Below are 15,458 nucleotides of genomic sequence, written 5' to 3' on the forward strand. Positions count from 1 at the left end.
TTTGAAGATCAAGACCTGCGGCAGTTTATTTGCCAAGCCTCTATCTCCAGCCAGCAATTCTAAAGATCCCCTCCTTCATCGAATTTTCAGGTTTTCCAAAAACCCCGCAAATATCGATCTTGGGGGTACAGTTTTTTGTTGGTGCTGATTTTGGAAGGGTGATTCAGCAGTCCTACAGGCCCACTCGATCCCAATTTCAGCTTCATCCAGTGCTTTTTTGACAGCCTTCTTCCCAAATTCGATCTCAACACCATCAGGGTTTTCTCAAAACCCTAAAAAAAATCGATCTCAAGGATTTACCTGTCTGTTGCTGCTGATTTTTTGAAGACACATCTGATAATCTTTCACAAAATCTCTCCTCCTCTTTCTGGACATTATATTGGAGTATGTCATGGGTTTCTCATCACCACAGTCTCTCTCTGCGATCTGAGCTTCTCTGCTACAATTGTGGGTTGACTCTATTACTTCCACTGCTAAGTCTAATCATGATGGCCACGGCAAATCAGAATATCACAATTTTCCTCCTAATCCCATTAAATTGGATGGCTCAAATTACTTACTGTGGTCCCAGTCTGCCTCCTTTGCCATTGTTGGCCGTGGCCTTGCAACTAAAACTGGTCCTCTTGAAACTAGGTGGCTTGCTAACAATGGGGTTCTCATGTTATACCTAATTGGTTCTATGACTTCAGACCTTGCACATGGTTTTTTTCTCCTTGATATAGCTTCTCAGATTTGGTCGTTGCAAGGAAACATATGCGCAGCTTGGCAATAATGCCCAAGTGTATGAACTCCAAAAGAAGGTCCTTCATACTACTTAAGGAGAACTATCAGTCTCTAAATACTATGCTACTCCGCGCAGCCTCTGGCAACAATTGGATCACTTTTCTGATTTTCACCCTACTACAGCTGCTGACATTGTTGCTTATAAGAAACATGTGGACAAAATCCGGGTCTATGACTTCTTGGCAGGGTTGAATGTGGAGTATGACCAGATTTGTGTTCAAGTGTTGGGCCATTCTCCCTTTCCCACTCTTGAACAATCCTGGTGATTCTACTATAGGCACTATTGTTTGTGAGTTGTCACAAACCTTACCACACCAAAGATAAGTGTTGGAAACTTCATGGGAAACCAGCTGACTTTAAAGCTAAAAGGACTACCAAGAAAAAGTCAAAAAACAAGGCACATCATACTGAGACTGTTAGCAGAGCCCCTCCAACTGATATTGGTCTATCCTAGAATGATCTACAGGCATTCCTACGTGTGATAAGGTCTTCTGCTGCTGCAGCCTCTACTACATCCGCTGCTACTGCCAATTCCTCTGCTCCATCAAGTTCAAACTTTGTCCGGTCAGGTATTCCATTTGATGGTCATTGTGCTTCTGTAACTTCTCATCCTTGGATCATAGATTCTGGAGCTAGATCACAAGACCAGTTCCTCTAGCTTTTTCCATCAATATTTTCCCGCTTCTGGGAAAGACAAGGTCAAAGTAGCTAATGGTTCCCTTTCTTCCATATCTGGAAAATGAATCATCAACTGCACTTCCTCCCTTTGTCTTTAGTTTTGCATATTCCTAATTTTACTACTAACCTTCTTCCATTAGTAGTATTACTCGTGATCTTAACTGCAAAGTAACTTTTTTTCCTTCCCGTTGTGTTTTTTAGGATCTGGCATCTAGGAAGACGATTAGATTGGGTAAAGTACACAGTGGATTGTACCTGTTTGATGATGATCGTCTCTCTCCACCACCATTACTTTCTTTGCTACACTAGAACTCCTTGATCTTCTGAACTTTACCAATGGCACTCTAGATTAGGTCACCTCCATTAGGAATTTTAGCACATTTAGTTCCAGCTTTGGTCACCAAATGTAATAGGGATGATTTTTTTTTTTAAGCTTGTGATCTGGCCAAACAAACACGTAGTACTTATTCTATATCAAATAAAAGGAGTTCTTGTTTTCATTTGGTGCATTCTAATGTTTGGGGGCCTAGTTGTAAAACTTCTCTTTGTGGTCATTGTTGGTTTTTTCCTTCATTGACTGTCATTCTAGAAACACATGGGTATATCTTATGCACACAAAAAATCAAGTTTTTGCATGTTTTCAGCAATTTCACAAAATGATCCAAACTCAATTCCAGGTTACTCTCAAAATTTTGAGAAGTGACAATGGAACCGAATATAAAGAATCTCAATTTGAAAAATACTTTGCTAATCATGGGATTATTCAGAAGACTAGTTGTGTTGATACCCCAGCCCAAAAATGGTGTGGCTGAACGGAAGAACCACCACTTATTGGAAATGACTAGAGCATTGATGTTTGCCCGACATGTTCCATCCTAATATAGGACTAATGCTGTTCTAACTGCAGCTTATCTCATTAATCGGTTGCCTTCCCGAGTTCTTTGATTCCCGTAGTCATGCTGATATTTTACTTGGAAATTCTTGCTTCGTGGTTAAACCCAAGGTGTTTGGCTGTGTCTATTATGCTAGAGATACAAAGTCTCCTAGCAAACTTGAACCCCGTGGATTGTGTTGCATTTTTTGGGTTATTCTCCTACCCAGAAAGGTTATAGGTGTTACCATCCTCCTTCCCGTCATACTATGGCCAGCATGGATGTCATTTTTCATGAAACCTTTCATCTTATTCTTCACCACCTCTTTAGGGGGGAGTTCTAGTGAAGATGTGGTTCCTTCTCTTAAGGTTCCTTCTCTTGAGGGGGAAAGTTCTAGTGATGTCCAGCCTTATATAACTGTTGTCCAGCCTTCTATAACTGTTGTCCAGCCTTCTATGCTGCTGCCCAGCCTCCTATGGCTGCTGTCCAACCTTCTATGGCTGCTGTCAAGCCTCCTATGGCTGCTGCCCAGCCTCCTATGGCTACTGCCCAGCCTCTTATGATTGCTGCCCCTTCACCCGAAGGGAATCCTTTACAGGGGGAAACAATGGAAACAAGTGGTGGTGATGTTCCTATTCAGGGGAAGTTGACTCCAGTGCAAATAACCATTAGTAAATTTCAAAAGAGAATTGACGACTCCAACATTATCACCTATACAAAGAGATGTTCCAGAAAACGGCAGCTTTAATCCACTGTAGCACCAATACCTATCCAGTTGCCGACTCAGGATCCAGATCCTCCTTCTCCCAGTAAGCCTTCTTCCTCCCGACCTACTGATTGCTCATTGCAAAGGTATCAGGACTTGCACTCTGCATCCCATATCTCATTTTGTTTCTTATAGCTTTCGTTCTACTCTTTTTTGTGCTTTTGTACCTTCTCTTTCTTATGTTTCCATTCCTAAAACTTGGCAGGAAGCATCTACAGATGGAAGGTGGAAGGCAGCAATGTTGGAAGAAATGAGGGCATTGAAAAAAATAATAATAATATGTGGGATCTTGTGGCTCTCCTCCAAGGAAAAAACCAGTGTGGTGTAAATGGGTGTTTGTGGTAAAACAGAAGACAGATGGAACAGTGAAAAGATACAAGGCACATCGAGTTGCAAAGGGCTTTACTCAAACATATGTAGTTGGCTACCAGGACACCTTCGCACCGGTAGCAAAACTCAACACTGTAAGAGTGTTGTTATCTTGTGCTGTGAATCTTGGTTGGGATCTTCAACAGTTGGATGTGAAGAATGCCTTCCTCCATGAAGAGCTAAAGGAAGAGGTTTAAATGGACATTCCACCAGGTTTCTCTGATAGTACTACCAGGGACAAAGTTTGTAAATTGAAGCGTACTCTCTATGGGTTGAAGCAGTCACCTAGAGCTTGGTTCGGCAGATTTCACAAGGCTATGGTTTCTGTGGAATACAAGCAAAGCAATGCTGATCATACCTTGTTCATCAAACTTGTTGGCGATAAGGTAACTATCCTCATAGTCTATGTTGATGCTATTGTAGTGACCGGAAATGATGGTGAGCATATCAACAAATTGAAGCTCTTCCTTGGCCGTGAGTTTGAAATAAAGGATCTGGAAACTCTAAAATGATTTCTAGAGATAGAGGGTGCCTGATCTTCAAAGGGCATCTTTCTTTCTCAAAGAAAATATATCCTAGATCAATTGTCTAAGACTGCACTGCTAGGTTGTCATCCTTCTGATACTCCTATGGAAGCTACTACAAGACTTAAGGAGAAAGAGGGTGAACCTGTTGACAAAGGTCGTTATCAGCAATTGGTGGGCAAACTGATCCACCTCACTCACACACGACAAGACATAGCCATTATTGTAAGTTTGATAAGCCAGTTTATGCATGATCCTTATTCCTCTCATATGGAGGCAGTCCTTCGTATCTTACGATATTTGAAGTCTGCTCCAGGAAAAGAAATCTTGTCATCTCCCAATGGTCATCTAAAGGTTGAAGCTTATAATGATGCCAATTGAGCTGGCTATAATGACAGAAAATCCATTTCTGGATATTGTTCTTTTGTGGGTGGAAAACTTGTCACATAGCGTAGCAAGAAGCAGAATGTTGTGGCAAGGTCCAGTGCTGAAGCAGAGTTTTGTGCAGTGGTACAAGTCTGTGAACTTTTGTGGCTTAGAGGGTTGTTGCAGGATATTGGTGTTGATGTCCATCTTCCAATGATGCTTTATTGTGATAATAAAGCAGCCATTAGCATTGCTCATAATCATGTCCAGCATGATCATACTAAGCATGCGGAGGTTGATCGACATTTGATCAAGGAGAACCTCGAAGCCGGACTCATCTGTGTTCCCTTTGTGAAGTCTGATGATCAGTTAGCCAATGTGTTCACTACGGGGCTAAGTGGCAAAGTGTTTCTTCCTATCTTAGTCAAGTTGGGCATTCAAGAAATATATGCTCCAACTTGAGGGGGAGTGTTGGATTATATGGGCCAGAATACCGTGGGGGGTATTCTGGACTTTTTATTGTTTTATTTCATGTACAGCCATGTTGGCTATGATATGGACAATTCTGTGCCTGTAATTTTCATTCCATATTATAAACATATGGCTTTGGGTCTGCCTTAGACTATCCAAGCATTCAGCTCTAATTCTGATCCTGTTAACACCAAATAATGTTTTGTCCAACCATATAGACAAGCAAGGAACAAACAATTAAACTGTTTGTATGTTCAATGAAAGGGTTGCCACACTCCAGTTTCCAAAAATCAATCCATAAGTCCACCATAACATTGTAATACACCACGACTTCACAAGCTTAAAGTGCACTCCTCAAGCCACAACCAGCATGGTTGCATTTTATAATTGTTTCCAGAAATAGAAATTATAAAAGAAAATTTCTAACTTACTACCATACTCCTCAAATTTCATCATAGCTAAACACCTTATACAATTTTCTGCTTTACGGCTAAACTGAGAAAGAGACACCACTACTCTACTAGGAGTAAACAGACAAGGGGAAATTTTTCCAGGCATGTAGAGGGAAGAATCAGCTTTTTGAAGGGTAGGGACAAATGCTAGAAATTGGATCTTTGAAATTTTGCAACACATTACTGAATTTAGGATAAGTATATAAGCTAAAAAATTTCTCCACTCTTTTCAAATCCTAGATAAACATCTATAAGACTGCACGTGTACAGGCTGCCGGCTTAAATGATTGGGAAATTCAGACCCACTAAACAGGCATATCAAAAATACAGAGCTGGCTGAATCAGCCCCACATTACTCCCCCTCGAATGTAGAAGCCAAGTATAAACCAGCCACCTTAGAAGTCTTTCACGGAACACAGATACATAAAATGAGAGCTCTCCCCCCCCCCCCCTAATGTAGCTCTAAATAGGAGAAGGATCCTATTACAGGCCAAGCAACAGGATCCCAATGGGGGCTTTTGGTTCGAATGGGCAGAATTAGGGTAAGGATTAGGGATTTGAGCTAGGGTTCTATTTAGTCATGGTGGTGCAGGTCAAAAGGAAGCTAATGGGATAGGTTTTGAATAAGTTCAAACAAAAAAAAAATATTTCTGAAATCTTAAGGTTAGGGTTTTGTGTTTTAGGTTTTAGAAAATGGGTTGAATCTAGGGTTTGTAGTTGGAGATTGGAGTAGGGCTTTTGGTCAAGTATTAGAGGAGCTAGGGGGAAGGTTTGGTTGCAGCAGGGGGGGTTTCTGATGGCTGGTTATGCCTAAACAGGAATTTAGGGTTTTTTGGGTTTATGGGGGATGAGGGGATTTTACGGTTTTGAACTAAGGATGGGGGCAGCAGTCTGGATCGAACGTAGGGGGTATTAAGGAGAGGCTAAGGTACAATTTTGATGGAATTCTAATGGAGGACTGAAACTGGACAGACTCTAGATGAATTCGGGTTTAAGGGATTCAAACAGAAAATAAGAGGGATCGAATGGGGGAAGAAGAATGGATGAAACAAAAAATTAAACTTCAAACTTACAGCAGGAATCCACCGGCAACAGCTTGAAAACTGAAGGAACCTCCCGATCTTCTCGATGCAAGGAGTTGCAGGAATCCACCCACCCTATCCACCTTGAGATCCACAAGGATATCACTCACAAAGGAGCGAGAACAGCAGCAGCAACAGCCGACAGCAGCAAAACATACTTTTTTTATTCAAATTCAGTGTGGGGGAGCCCTCCACAATTTACTTTATATACAGGCTCTATGCCAAATCCTAATACAATTTAAAGACTTCTCCTTCACAAAATCGTGGAAGGGAAGGAATTAAAACTAAAACTAATGACTTAAAATAGTAAAAGACCTATTTCACCCTACTAACTTAAGTTAAAAAACATCTACCTTAAAACAACTAATTTAAAGAAGATTCCGTACTAGCCAATAGGATTTAAGGACCTACTAACCAGTAGGAACACTTCACTTAAATTAAACCAATTGAACCAATTGGGTGCAACCAATTGAACCAATTGGGTGCAACCAATTGAACCAACTGGGTGCAACCAATTCTAAACCGGTTCAATCTAAAAACAGGAAAATAAACTAAGTATGGAAAATAATAATCCTAATCTAAGGCTCCCTAATCAAGCCCTAAGTTCAGGGCTTCTTCTTCTTCTTCTTCCTACTTGGAGCTGCATCAATTCCCCCCGTCTTGAAGCATTCATCTCCGATGAATGGCTGGAGATCACAGATTGATCTTCCAAATCAGGATCAAGCTTCTTGAGTTCAACTTCAGCAAATGGTTCAAGCGTGTATGCGGACAGAAGCTCTTTGACGGATGAAGAAGGCTGGAATTCTGGCTGGGCAGTAGCCTCTTGAAGGATCACATGAACACCTCTAGGATCATTACCTTCATCTTCAAGATAAACAGCCACATCGTCTTCATCAGCAAGAGGAAATGCATGGAAATGAATTTCGCCCTGGTCTTCACATTTATCTTGAACTCCTTCCTTCCCAGCCACGTTGACAGACTTCTTCTTGTGTGGGCAGTCCCTAGCAGTATGCCCCTTGTCTTGACAGTAATAACAAGCATGGTACTAAATCTCGTTTCGTTTCGGTGTTTCAGTCTGACCGAAATTTCTGAGATACCGAAATTTCAACACAGTTGAAATATGGTATTTTTCTGTGGGTGTAAAATGCCAAAAATGACCGAGATTTCCGAAATTTCGAAACGAGATGACCGAAATTTCCGAAATATTCGAAATATTGCATTTTTTCATATCGGACTTGCGTTTCGTTTCGGACAGGTCGAGATACTCGAAATATTCGATATCTCGACCGAAATTTCGCGAGTTTTAGTACAATGATAACAAGTGAACGGGACATTTCAGCCCATAGGAGCTTTGCCCTTATCATCCACACGTGGGGGAACAGCAAGCGAGAGGTGCTGCCAATAGAGGAACCTTATTTTGAGCTGCTAGTGTTGATGTAGGCCGGCTTGGAAGTAGAACCCGGCTGTTTGCTTGAAGCTAATAGCTCTTTTGCTTTCAAGGCCTTCTCAAAACAATCTCGAATATCTACAACGTCAACCACCCCAACTGCCCTGTTGATCTCACTTGACAAGCCCAACCCGAACCGGGAAAGCATTTGGATGCCCTCCTCCCTAATGCCAGTGCAAGAAGAAAAAGCATCAAATTTCCTCATGTACTCAGTCACAATCATGGTCCCTTGGCGGAAGGAATTGAATTGATCCTGTAGCGGAGACCTGAAGTGCCTTGGCAAGTATTGCTTACTCAGGTCGTATTTCATGTCTTCCCAAGTGCGGGGTGCAGTACCATTAAAGTCCATCTCTCTTTCAGTGGTTCTCCACCACTCACGTGCTGGTCCGACAAGTTTAGCACGAACTAACTTCATTTTCCTCTCTTCAGACAGGTCATACCAGTCGAAATAAACTTCTATTGCAGCAAGCCAGTCATAAAATACCTAGGGGACAAGGTAAAGATACTCAAGCTTCACCTTTTGGTTGTCTGTATAGCGTCGATTAGTACCCTGGTCTCCAGTGAAGTAGGACCTCATATACTCCTCAAAAGTAGGTTGCCGACCTCTGTCTCTGTCCCGGTCTTCTCTACCTCTGTCTCTGTAGCCTCGGTGGTTTTCTCTGTATTCCCGAGAAGGCACACGGGCATCTCTAGGTCTGTCCCGACAATCTCTATAATAATCTCTACCATCCTTGTCATCTCGGTCAGCTCTGAATTTGTCCTTGTGACCTATGTGTCCATCTCTATAACCTCTGTAGTCATCTCTGGGGCTCCCATCTCTGCCAAGCAGCCTCTGTACCACTGAATGGAGTTGGTACCTATCTTCTTCTATGGGTACATTGCTGTCTCCATTAAGTGCAAGTTGTCTATGCTCAATTACGTGCAGCCTTTCAGCAATAGCTCTCTGTTCAGCTCTAAAATCTTCAACCAGTGTCTTCTGGTCAGCAGTAAATTTCTGAAACATCTCTAACATTGCTGCAAAAGGATCGAGTGAGTGTGGCAGCACTGGATTGCCATGTTCAGCCATGGCTCTAATACCAAGTTAATGTAGCTCTAAATAGGAGAAGGATCTTATTAGAGGCCAGGCAACAAGATCTCAATGGGGGCTGCTGGTTCGAATGGGCAAAATAGGTAAACTAGGGCAGAATTAGGGTTAGGATTAGGGATTTGAGCTCGGGTTCTATTTAGTAATGGTGTGCAGGTCAAAAGGAAGCTCATGGGATAGGTTTTGAATAAGTTCAAACAAAAAAAAAATTCTGAAATCTTAGGGTTAGGGTTTTGGGTTTAGGTTTTAGAAAATAGGTTGAATCTAGGGTTTGTAGTTGGAGATTGAAGTAGGGCTTTTGGTCGAGTATTAGAGGAGCTAGGGGGAAGGTTCGGTTGCAGCAGGGGGGTTTCTCATGGCTGGCTATGCCTAAACAGGAATTTAGGGTTTTTTGGGTTTATGGGGGATGAGGGGATTTTAGGGTTTTGAACTAAGGATGGGGGCAGCAGTTTGGATCGAATGTAGGGGGCATTCAGAACTCAGGAGAGGCTAAGGTACAATTTTGAAGGAATTCTAATGGAGGACTGAAGCTGGACAGGCTCTAGATGAATTAGGGTTTATGGGATTCAAACAAAAAATAAGAGGGATCGAATGAGGGAAGAACAATGGATGAAACAGAAAATTAACCTTCAAACTTACAGTAGGAATCCACCGGCAGTAGCTTGAAAATTGAAGGAACCTCCCGATCTTCTCGATGCAAGGAGTCGCAGGAATCCATCCACCATATCCACCTTGAGATCCACAAGGATATCACTCACAAAGGAGCAGCAACAGCAGCAGCAACAGCCGACAGCAGCAAAACAGACTTTTTTTATTCAAATTCAGTGTGGGGGAGCCCTCCACGATTTACTTTATTTATAATATGGCTTTATGCCAAATCCTAATACAATTTAAAGACCTCTCCTCCACAAAATCGTGGAAGGGAAGGAATTAAAACTAAAACTAATGACTTAAAACAGTAAAAAACCTATTTAATCCTACTAACTTAAGTTAAAAGACATCTAACTTAAAACAACTACTTTAAAGAAGATTCCATACTAGCCAATAGGATTTAAGGACCTACTAACCAATAGGAACACTTCACTTAAATGAGACCAATTGAACCAATTGGGTGCAACCAATTCTAAGCCGGTTCAATATAAAAACAGGAAAATAAACTATGGAAAATAATAATCCTAATCTATGGCCCCCTAATCAAGCCCTAAGTTCAGGGCTTCTTCTTCGTCTTCCTACTTGGAGCTGCATCAACCCCCCCCCCCCAAAAAAAAAAAAGATGTCCTCAATGTCAAAAGACTTCAACTGTGTTCCAAGACATAACTATTGTTAAATAATAAGCATTTGCATCCTTTTTTTGAAAACTTCAACCAAAGCCATTTTTGCCTTTCCTCGTCTTTTCAACACCAATATTTCAGCCTGACATCCACTGCATAGGCAGAAGCCGCAGAACCATCTCCATCAACCATCACTCACGCCTGACACCACTGCATAGGCAGAACCATCTCCATCAACAATCAGTCATCATGTAACCTACTGAAATTACTCTAGGGATGTCAAAAAAATTTCATGTGCCCATCTAACTCATCAAACCCTCACACTAACTCATAAAAATCCAGCCAACAAATACACAGGCTGGTCTAGGCTTTGCCTTGCTCAACTGCTCAGTAAATAGGCTACTCAGGCATCAGGCATGTTCCCACTTCCCAATAGGCCTGTCACTGAATTAGATTCAGAATCAGATTTGATTATGATCAATAAGTTACTGATCCATTTCAATTAGAGCCGATCCAATTATAGGTGGTAGGATTAATCTTTGGATCAGATCTGCAAACATCATAATCCAATCCAATTAATTTCACAAGCATCCACTTGCCAACATGCGTAAGTTTTTTTTTGATGAGGTTGTTGACTCTCTTGTCAATGACAATCAATCAGCTTTCATCGCTGATAGGAGTATCTCAGATAATATCCTTCTCTACAATGAGATTTTTCTTTTTTTGGGTGAGTATATAATTCATTATCAAAACCCCAAAATGGGGAGGGAAAAGAAGGGGGGAGAATACACAGGAGGAGAAAGGAAGGGGGGCTATATACAGCACCTGGCCCTAAAAGGGAGGAACAGGAGGACGGATCAGAAAAGTAGGTAAAACCCAGGAGATAACAATACGCCTGTTCCTTAGGGAGTCAACAACAGAACAATGAGGCAACCAGTGAAGCTTAAAGCTAACATCAAAGAAGACGGCCTTCCAAATCAAGTCAAAACTCAAAAGAACGTGAGTTGGATGTCCATATTTGCAGATTCCGCTCCATCCAGATATGAGAGATGGTGGCACCAAACACAAGCTTGCATGCAGTATCACAAATAGAGCTACCTGAGAAGGTCATGTCCATCCAAAGCCACTCCCTTAAGAAGGGGAGGATTCTTCTATGACCAGACCAGCAGCTATCCAAGGTCTTTTTCCAAACTGAGGCTGTGAAGGGGCAAGAGAAGAAAAGGTGATCAATGTCCTCCAGACCATTCCACCACAGAACACAAGAGGGGGAAACAGGCATCTGTCTATGGAAGAGGAAAGACTAGGTGGGGAAGGTAGTGTTATAGTAAGTAAGGGCTCTCGAAACTGTGAAGGGTATGAGTGTATGACCTGTAAACTAGACTAGCTTATGCCAAAGGATGATAGGGGCATGAATTTTAACAAAGTCCCAAGCTGAGAAGGAGAAAAATAGGCCATTAGATGAGGGGAGCCAGGAAACAGAAACGGGTAAGTAGGCAGGGGTAGCCGGGACGGGGAAGGAGGCCAAAACCTAGGAAAGGGCAGGGAGAGGGGTGAGGAACAAACCAAGTATCATGGGAGATGATGGAGGCAACAAAGGAGTGCTTAGGAATTTCGAAGGAGTTAACCACCCTCAAACCAACAACGGAAAAGATAACGCCCATAGGGGGTGCCAATGATCTAGCCAGAGGGAAGTAGAGGCCCCTTCAGCAATCCTAGACATGATGGCCCTAAGAGAAATGGATCTAAGAAGGAAGATTTTGCACCAAGTCTGAGGACTGGGAGACAGTACACTGAGAATCCTTTTTGAGGGGGCTCTAACATACCCAACTGACCCAAATACTATCATGTTTGGATGTGATTTTCCAAATAAATTTGAAGATACCCGTAATGTTAAAATCCTTGATCCTTCTTAAACCAAGGCCTCCCTCAACTTTGGTAAGGCAAGTGACAGTCCAGCTAAGAGGATGGAGGAATACAGAGGAAATCACACATTAAAGATTCTAGGGCTTTGATGGCGGATTGAAGCACCCCGAAGATACCACACATTAAAGATTCTAGGGCTTTGATGGCGGATTGAAGCACCCCGAAGATACCACACAAATAGATGTAGGAGGCTTACAGAACATATTTAATCAGCTCTATCCTCCCAACATAAGAGAGAAGTTTGAGCTTCCAAATTTGGAGCCTTTTACGAATCAGGTCAAGCATCGGGGTACAAGGATGACTAGTCAGCCTGGCAGGAATCAAGGGAAACCACAGGTACTTGACAGCAACATGACCAATGGAGAAACCCTTCAAACCAAAGAGAGTAGCCATCTCCGCTTTAGAGACACTAGAGAGGAGGAGGTGGGATTTAAGGAGGCTAATGTAAAGACCAGAGAGGCTCTCAAAAAGGTGTAAGCGGACATGATGGTGGAGATAGAGGAGGGGTTAGCCTTTAAGAAGATCATAAGGTCATCGGCTAAAGCAAGGTCAATGAGCTTGGGGGCTTTACATTTGGGAATAGGGGAGATTTCAGGAGCTTTGATAGAATATCTCATTTCCATGCCACACTAATGAAGATCGACATCCACAAAGCCTTTGACTCCTTAAGGTGAGACTTCATTTCTAAAGTCTTGCTCAAGATGGCCTTCCCTCCAGCATTTGTCAATTGGATCCATCATTGCATCTCCTCTCCATGCTTCTCAATGCTTGTCAATGGTAGTCTATCTGGTTTCTTTGCCTGCTCTATGAGAATTTGACAAGGCTATCCTTTGCCTCCATTACTTTTCACCCTTGAAGTCCTATCTAGAAGCATATGGTGTTGTATGGACCAGGAACTTATCTCTCCCAATCCAAAGTACAAGGCTTTTAAGTTCTCCCACCTGGCCTTTGTAAATGATCCCATGATCTAATTCAAAGCACATATTGTATCTCTTGAGACCATTATGTCTTGTTTACAGCGTTTTGAGGAGTTGTCGGGCCTTCGAATCAACCACTCCAAATCTCTCTTTTCTTGGTTGGGGTTTCTTATGTTCTCAAAGTTACTCTGATTGAGAAGACAATATTATCCATCAGCCATCTTCTGATCAAGTACTTGGGCTTGCCTTTGATTCTGGCCAGGTAAACAGCTTATCGGTGCACTCCTATGTTAGATCTTAATCGTAAGAAGCTCCAGCTTTGGGAAGAGCAAGCTTCCCACTTACACCAACCACTTGGAATTTATCAAATATGTCCTTCAGTCTTATTACATCTTTGGCTTGGTATCTTTGGGTTGCCTCAACCCAGCATCAAGGAGTTGGAGTCCCCTATGTTTGCCTTCCTGTGAAAAGGATCTAATCCCTCTAAATTCCTTCATCCTACCAATTGGGTTTGTTGTCTATCTTCCCAAGGATGAAGGAGGTCTGGACTTGCGAAGAATCGAAGAGGTTTATACAGCCAGTACTCTCAAGCTGATCTGGAAGCTTGTGACTAAAAAGGAAAGCATTTGGGTCAATTGGATCTTCTCTGTTCTTCGGAATAATTCTATTTGCACTGCTCCTTCCATCTCTGATGCTTTCTGGGTATGGAAGCAAGATTCGGAAGCTCAGGTTTATTTCTCTCGGTCCATTAGCTGCCAAATTGATGATGGTGCCTCCACCTTTCTTTGGCTTGATCATTAGCACCATATGGGACTATGGCCATTCTGCTTCACTCAGTGCTAGGACCATATACAGTTCGGTCCTTTCTAAGCAGTCTATGGTTGCAGATATTAGTAAGGGCAATACCCCCCCCCCCGAGCCTTCTTCAGTTCTTCCTCTCCCTTGTTATGAGATATGTGGCATGCTTGGCCCTACATTGCTAGGAGATCTCACGGTAGGGGAGACAATGTTGTTTGGTTTGCATCTTCTTCAGGCCTTTTCAGCTCTAAAGCGGCTTGGGACTACATCAGATCTCGAGGCCCATTGTCCCCTTGGAGCAAGATTGTTTGGTTCAAGAGTGAGATACTTCGTCATTATTTCACTGTTTGTCAGGCCCACTCCAACAGACTCCCAGTGTACTCTTTTCTCCCTCATAATCAGATTCCAATCTCTCCTTCATGTTGCTTTTGTTGGAATACTATAGAAGACGTGGACCATCTATATCTGCTTACCCCTTTTCCAAATTTATGGATTCTAGCAAAATGCTGGCCAAGGAGACAAAGAATTCTTCCCTTTGCAAGAATATGTATTTGGGTGTATGTCCTTTGCAGGTAACTCTCCCTATGATGTGGTGGGTACGCTAGCCGTTAGTGTCTCTATTAACCATATATGGATGGGGCGCAATCCCAGGAAATGGTCCTCCAGTTCCAGATCTTTCCCACAGATTTGGGACTCCCATCTCTTTTGAAGTCAAAAGCAAGTTATCTATGGTCACCTCTCGTTGTGTTGATTCCCAAGGAACAAGCATATTATTGTTTCTTGGTGACAGCCTCTCTTTCTTCTGCAGCCCTATGCCACTTCCCCCAGAGGATTGGGTTTTACTTTGTTTGTATTATTAGTTCTTTTGTTTTTTCTTCTTCCCCTTTTTAGGGGCTCTTTGTATCTTCTTTCCCTTTTGGTAACGAATTATTTAGTCAGCAAAAAAAAAAATATCACAAACGTGTAAACTAATTTCCCAAAAAATAGGAAGAGATTAAGTAATACATATGTAAGTGTAATATAATTTATCTTAAGAGGCAATAGCATAACTAATAAGTATAATATAAGACAAGAGGAACCATAATTGCTTCTCTATCCTAGATTGTCATCCCATATCCTGTAGCACCTTTATAGGAAGAGTCCAAGTCTGAATCAGAAATGGTTCCGGACACATATACGGATGATCCCATGGATACGTCTGACGATGATGACCATGAGGAATTTGTTATCCCACCAAAGCACACTGAAGAATGAACTCCACATCTTCTGGACTACATTTGTATCTTCAAAAAACTACCTTAGTTTTGCTACGGGCTGCAGACAGATGTGCACAACACAAAGATCAGTCCTACTCTTCTCAAAATTCAAGGCTGAATTTTGAGAAGAGGAGAGTTGATGTAGATCGAAGCATGAAGAAGAAAAGAGTCTGCAATTACGGTTCACGTGAATAGTGTCATAGCCTATATTGCCATGATGGGAATCCTTCTAGAAGACCCAAGTTGAAGACTAAAATACTGTTCACGTGGACAGTGTCAAAGCCAAAACTTGCCATGTTTGGGATTGATTTTTAGAAGATCTTGTGGGCCCATCAAGTGTAGGAAGATTTTATCCAAATGCTGTCATAGTTTAGTTTCTAATTTGGTTATCTTTGCATG

General features: G+C 42.1%; 1 protein-coding gene across 1 annotated transcript in view; it reads right to left on the minus strand.

Annotated features, from left to right (window-relative positions):
• The window catches only part of LOC122656978 (midasin), a 184,398-nt gene that overhangs the window by 121,168 nt on the left and 47,772 nt on the right, over positions 1-15,458 (minus strand). The gene's annotated exons all lie outside the window — the stretch shown is intronic.

Source organism: Telopea speciosissima, chromosome 3 (assembly GCF_018873765.1).
Source record: "Telopea speciosissima isolate NSW1024214 ecotype Mountain lineage chromosome 3, Tspe_v1, whole genome shotgun sequence".
Lineage (NCBI taxonomy): Eukaryota > Viridiplantae > Streptophyta > Magnoliopsida > Proteales > Proteaceae > Telopea > Telopea speciosissima.